Source organism: Agelaius tricolor, unplaced genomic scaffold (assembly GCF_023055355.1).
Source record: "Agelaius tricolor isolate 1412-34295 unplaced genomic scaffold, bAgeTri1.0.p SCAF_26, whole genome shotgun sequence".
Lineage (NCBI taxonomy): Eukaryota > Metazoa > Chordata > Aves > Passeriformes > Icteridae > Agelaius > Agelaius tricolor.
In genome coordinates, this window is record NW_027269286.1 from 4,714,211 (window position 1) to 4,720,210 (window position 6,000).

General features: G+C 44.6%; 1 protein-coding gene across 2 annotated transcripts in view; it reads right to left on the reverse strand.

The window, feature by feature from the left end:
- The window catches only part of FNDC3A (fibronectin type III domain containing 3A), a 111,640-nt gene extending 106,030 nt beyond the window's left edge, over positions 1-5,610 (reverse strand). Inside the window, exon 1 of one of the 2 annotated variants that reach the window (XM_071448508.1) lies at positions 5,469-5,610. The gene's annotated coding sequence lies outside the window, so the exon portion shown is untranslated. The other variant, XM_071448507.1, reaches the window with a different exon arrangement.
- Positions 5,611-6,000: the final 390 nt, after the last annotated feature.

The following is a 6,000-nucleotide window of genomic DNA, read 5'->3' on the forward strand; positions in this document are numbered from 1 at the left end:
GTCACCAAAGTTTGTGCTGAACCTTCTTATCCATTCAGTTTCTGCTTACAGATTAGTTTCCAGATACCTGCACACTTTTTGCAGATCATTACTACTTGTTTTGCTATCCCTACCTAAAATGTGTTCTTCTGCCACAGAGTAAAATTACTCAACTTGCTATTCTGTTGTCTCCATTTCCTTCTGTGAAGTTAACTAGTAGATAAAGTTCTTCCACTTAAAAGGACAACAAACTACAAAAACCCAAAACCTTGCAGTTTAAAAACTGGAACTTAGAGAAGAAGGATTTCTTTTATAATCAAAGAAGTAATACCTGGAATGGAGTATGCTACATTAGTGAGGGGAAATGGGACAACAGCTGGACAGCAGCCCATGCTTGTAGGATCCTGTATGCCACAGACACTGGGTCTGTACACTGGGGAAACTCACCCCATTTACAAGGGACCATTTACACTTGTGAACTACAGAGTTTTTTTTACTTTTTACTGCTGGTAACAGTAAAGCTCAAGGCTTGCTAGGTTCTTTTCCACTTCAAGTTATTCAAAATCAAAAGCAAATAAGAACTGAGGTTCACAGACTTAAATTCAACCAAGGTATAAAAAACTCAAAGCAGATTCAAGAAGAACTGTTATGCAGAAGGTAAAGTTAACATTCGTGCCCTGCATATTCCTTTTCACTTCCAGCTACCTATCCATACCTGTCACAGTATGAATCCTTTTGGACCTTATTGAAGACATTTATTACATCTTAGAAAGTGCTGTGCTCTTCTTAAAGCCTATTAATGGCTAATAAAAATTACTTCTACTGGTCAAACTGGGATTGCAAATTTGTAGATAATTTAATTTTTGACAACTTGCTATGCCCCAAGTCATTCAATATATAGTAAGGTACAATATTTTCTACTGTCTATAAATGCAGAATTTTGCAGTGCATCTGCTCACGTGTCCTAAATGCTTTGGAACAACTCTGGCAGCAAAACTGGGGGAAGGTACACCATAGGCATATTCAGTGCTCCTGATTAACTTCTGTGGACTGGCGTTGGGGTGGTGTTTGAAGCCCAAGGTACTAAACCAAAAGAGAGGATACCAATGTTAGCCTAGGGGATGTTTTGACTGCAGAACAACATGAGCACAAGGTCCACATATCCTGAAAAAGTAAAAACTTAAAGGGAGACAAAAATATAAATTCTGTTAAGAACACTGGTTAATATTGGTAGGTCTGATGAGACTGAAGCCAACAAATGTGCTTGCCTAGACATAAACAGTGAAAGTTTACTTGGAGCCATAAACAAAGAGGGCTAAGGAGGTCCAGTCTAACTCAGTTTGAAATGTGCTGTGAAGATATCACAAATGAGCATGGTGCTGAAGTTTTTAATCAAGTATTTAGAAAATAAAAGGATATTTCATTCTTGAGCTACTGCAATTCTGAATACAAAAGCTAAAACAATACATTCAAGAAGAGTAATAACACAGTGCTCTACACAACTGTGCCACCAAAGTGAAGACCAACAGTTTCTGCAGCATGTGTTGTAACCAATACAGATTATCAATACAATCAAGAAAAAGTGCATAACCTAACAAGTGACATGGTGGACATGAAGAGTCCACCATGAAAGGAACAGCCAAAAATTCTGTTTCACTATTGACAAAGAGCATAGCAAATGCTATTTTAATTTACATTTCATTAAAGTCATCTAGGACAGGTTAGCAAAAAGTCTGCAGATTTTCAGTGGTTACAGGCTCAAGAGTGTGTCAGCAGCTGGAATAGGACCAGATTCCTGGGGGTCAAACAAAATGACTTCAAAAATATTTGTTCCATCTGAAACCAAAAGCAAATTAATTGGAAAAATTAAAGATGACAGCCTACAAGAAACATGTATTAGTATTAAGTGTTACAGACATTACAGACATAAGTGTTAAACATCCTGCTACCTCATCAGCCCTACAAAATACACACCTGAGGATGACAGTCCAAAATACTACTGGACATAAACACAACCATTAAACTTCATGAATAGAGAAGATTAAGAAAAAGGCTGATAGTGTTTTTCTATTAACATCAAGTGAACACCAGCATTAAGAAAGCTCAAAGTTTACTGTATATAGCAAAGAACAAGCAAAAAACCAGTCATTTCTGTAGCTCGGGAAACATTGGCCCCATGAGCAAAATAAACATTGTTCATGTTTGCTGAACAGAAAAAGCAGTGTACTCATTCCAAACTATTATTGCTTTCCTGAGATACAGACAGTATCTTTTAGTTAAACTAAAAACTTGACAGTCCAAGTCAAATCCATTTTTACTGAGATCTGGTCCTACAGGAGAAACATCAGCTCTCAATTCAACTCATGCACTCTAAATTGTAGTGAAGTTGAATTTTACTACAAAATTGCCTGGGAATTTCCCCAAGCCAACAGTCTTAAAGAAATCAATGATAAAATATAGAAGTGTTATTGACACCTATAACAGAGAGAATCCAATGCATATCCTAGATAACAGAAATGCATTGATGGAACATGACATTATCTGTAGACATTTTAGCAGAGATTGAACTAGAAATCCCACAGCAATTAGACAGTGGAGGTGAAAAAAAGATACAAAATTGCTAGAAGAAGATAAGAATTCCTGAGGTTCCAGAAGGCACTGACAAGGAGCATCAATGGTGCAGAAAACTGTCTAGGAAGTAGGCCTGCATCCTCAAAAACTGTCTTCTCTGGTATCTGCCTGTCTGGGAATGAGCAAGACTGCATGTTTGCCAGTTCAACCCAAAAAGGGGGACGGGGCTGGGTTACAGGATTTGCCGCTGACAGATCCTTGAAGAGACAATCAGAACAGCAGCACACAACACCTTCTCAGCATTCTGTATTTCTAGAGACCAACACATGTACAACAGCTTACACTATTGCAGAAGTGACCTGCTACCAAGGGAAGTTGTAGCATCGTCTAAAAGCATTTAGATGTTAAAACCATCTAGGAGAAAGTACTGACAAGGATGAAAATTTGAACCTCTTGTGAAGTCAGGCCTTAAGAGTTTTTTTTCAAGTCCTAAGACAGAACACTGCAGAAACATGTTGAATTAAGCACTTAAAGCTGCAATAACCATTCTAAGGATCTCTTTGAGATTTTCAGCCAAAATGACCATCAGCACAACACTGAGTTAGCCGATGGAGGTACAAATTCAAGTAAAATTAAATGGCCACGAGGCAAAGGTTAACAAAGAAAAGCATCCCCAGATGCACAGGACTCACAGCCCAAAGCAACTGAGTTACTAGTCCAAATCATAATCCAAGTTTCTGCAGCTCCATTACATCACTGCCTATAAAAATCTAAAGCTTCTGAGTTTCAAGTTCACAAACTAGTAGAAACCTCAACTTGAAAAAGGTAGAAATGCCATTAATGGACTGAAATTAGGTAATTGGTGCTGGGTGTAATGACCTGACCCTCATGAAACTCATACACCCAGAGCTTGTCATACAGCAAAAAGCCTCAGAAGAGCTCCATTTGCCCTGAGAAAAACCTGAGACACTCACCTAATTCTGCTGTAATATTATCATTACAGTAGCCAGCCCGTGACTCTGCTCGAAGCTGATTGCTCAGCCCCTGACCAAGTGAGCTAAGCAACAGATCACTGAGTCCTGGCCTTTCTGAGGACAAGGATCTCTGTCTCTCTTAACCAGGGCTTCATCTGCTAAAAATCCAGTGCCCCTGTGGAACTCATACAGCACATCAACTTCCTCCCCCAAAGTCACCAGAAAAATCATTCTGGTGAATGATTTTGAATTAATCACTTGTAGTTTGCACAAACAACTCCCAGATTCAGTACATGTGTGACAAGATAACTTGTGTACACAGAGTGAATCTCGATTAGATGCCATGTTTTCAAACTCGACCAGCACCCTTCTTGCTCCCTCATGCTTAGTAGAAACACTGGCTGTCAAGAACTCTATCCAATTTGCCAACATTGAGTGCTAGAGATACTCAGCTACTTCTGACTTTCACATGTGTGTACAGCTTTCTCCCTACCTGACAGCTTGCTACTTCCCCATTCATCATGTGATTAAATTTCATAATTATTTGAGATCATTTCCTTAAAAAAAAGGCAGAAAAAAATGTAACTGATCATCCTCTCTGAATTTTAAGGACCACTGATTTGCTGTGACTCATACTATTTCACAACACAGAAAATAAACACATCTACGGATGCAGATTCACATCAGTTAAATTTCTACACTGTATAAAGCAGAAAGTTTCCCATTGCCATAACAACAAAATAGCTTCTGAAAAGCAGAAAGCTTAGCAGGACTGGCTCCTACAGCTTCTAAGACAGAAGCTGCCAAGTACTCAGCAGCAAAAAATCTGGAGATTTTAAGTCTCCTTGAAAATTTAAGGCATTTCTAATCAGGTATGTATTTGATCAAAAGCAGACTGAAATTCTAAAAACAAAGAGCATTTCACAGAAATTACTTCGTAACGCGAAATGTTCTAGAATAACACTTGACATGCAAGGTGGCGAATAAATTGCCTTTGACAGGGTTAAACAAATGACTAACACGTCTTGAGGTGCCATTTATAACATTTTCTCCTACCAAACACATTTTCTCTTGTTTCTGCTTCTTAATTTCTTTACTTCGCACAATAAAAAACAGCTGAAAAGTTTCATTTTTGCTTTTAGTTGGTTTCACTTTCTAAGTTGCCTGGAAGCAACGAAAAGTTTCTGTTTAGCTTGGGCGATATTCAGGGAGAGGGGAATCGGGAGCAAATCTGGCTGAAAGAATAATGGCTCTGCTAGGAGTCGGCAATACAATTATTACCGTGTTTTCGGGAAGACTCTTTTATCTACATAGAGACGCTCAATCCCTTTAGCTGGGCGTTATGAGGGAACCTTTTACGGCTTAGGCGGAGGGCAACAACAACAATAACAACAACAACAACGAGAAAGAGGTGTCGAGCACCACCACTGCCTTCTCCTCCCCGCCTGTCACAGCCGGCTCAGCTGTTCTGGTCGCGCTCCGCATCTGCTTCTTTCTCCGGCTCAACCTCCGCCTCCTCCCGCGGCCGCCGCGCCGCAGCCCGGCGCTGACAGCGGGCGGATCCCCGCGCCCCGGCCGGCAGAGGCACCTCCGAGCCGCGGAGGGGAGGGAGGGAGACACAAAGTTTCTTTCGCGGGGCTCCGTCGGAGGCGCCGGCTCCCGGTCCTGCCCGGCGGGGAGCGCCGCTCCTCAGGCACCGGGGCAGGCAGCGGCGCCGCCCCCGTCCCCTCGCACCCCTCTGGCCGCCCCGCGGAGGGGAAGGCGGCGGTTCGCCATCAGCGCCTACTCACCGCCATGGCCCCGCGGCTCTCCCGGCTAACGGTCCGCGCTCCGCCGCCAGCGGGCAGCGGCGCCGAGGCGGGGAGCGCCAGGGGGAGTTCCCGATGGCGCAGCTCGGGCAGGGGCGGTGCTTCCCCCACCCCTTTGCCCGCCCACTCGAAGTACCTGCCCTCCGGCCGCCGCCGCTCCGCCGCCTCTTCCTACCCTCCCCGCGGCTGTCACTGCCCCCCGCTCCCACCGCCGCCCCCGCCCCGTCGCCTCAGCGCTGCCCGCCGCCTCGCCCGCCGCCGCGCGGCCGCCATCTTTGGGGAGATCTGGGGGGGGCCGCGAGGGGGCAGTTGGCTCTGGCACGCAGTGCGCCTGCGCGGAGTCCTCCCGTGCGGGTGGGCGGGGACGTAGGCCGGAGGGATGGGCGGGGCCATGGAGTGTGGGCGTGACTTGTGTATGGAGAGGGCGTGGTCTGATGGAGGGCGTGGCCGGCGGGGGCACGAGGGGGGCACGAGGGGGTCGTGTGGTCGGTGTCGGTGTCGGTCGTTCCGGAGCCTTGACCTCGGCCTGTACTGGCGTCTGGAGTCGGGCTTGCTTGCGTAAACCCTGCTTAGAAATAACAAAAACGTCTCTACATTATCAGCCCTGTGTTCAGCACAAACCCAAAGCACAGCCCCACACCGGCCACTGTTTAGAAATTTTACTCTAT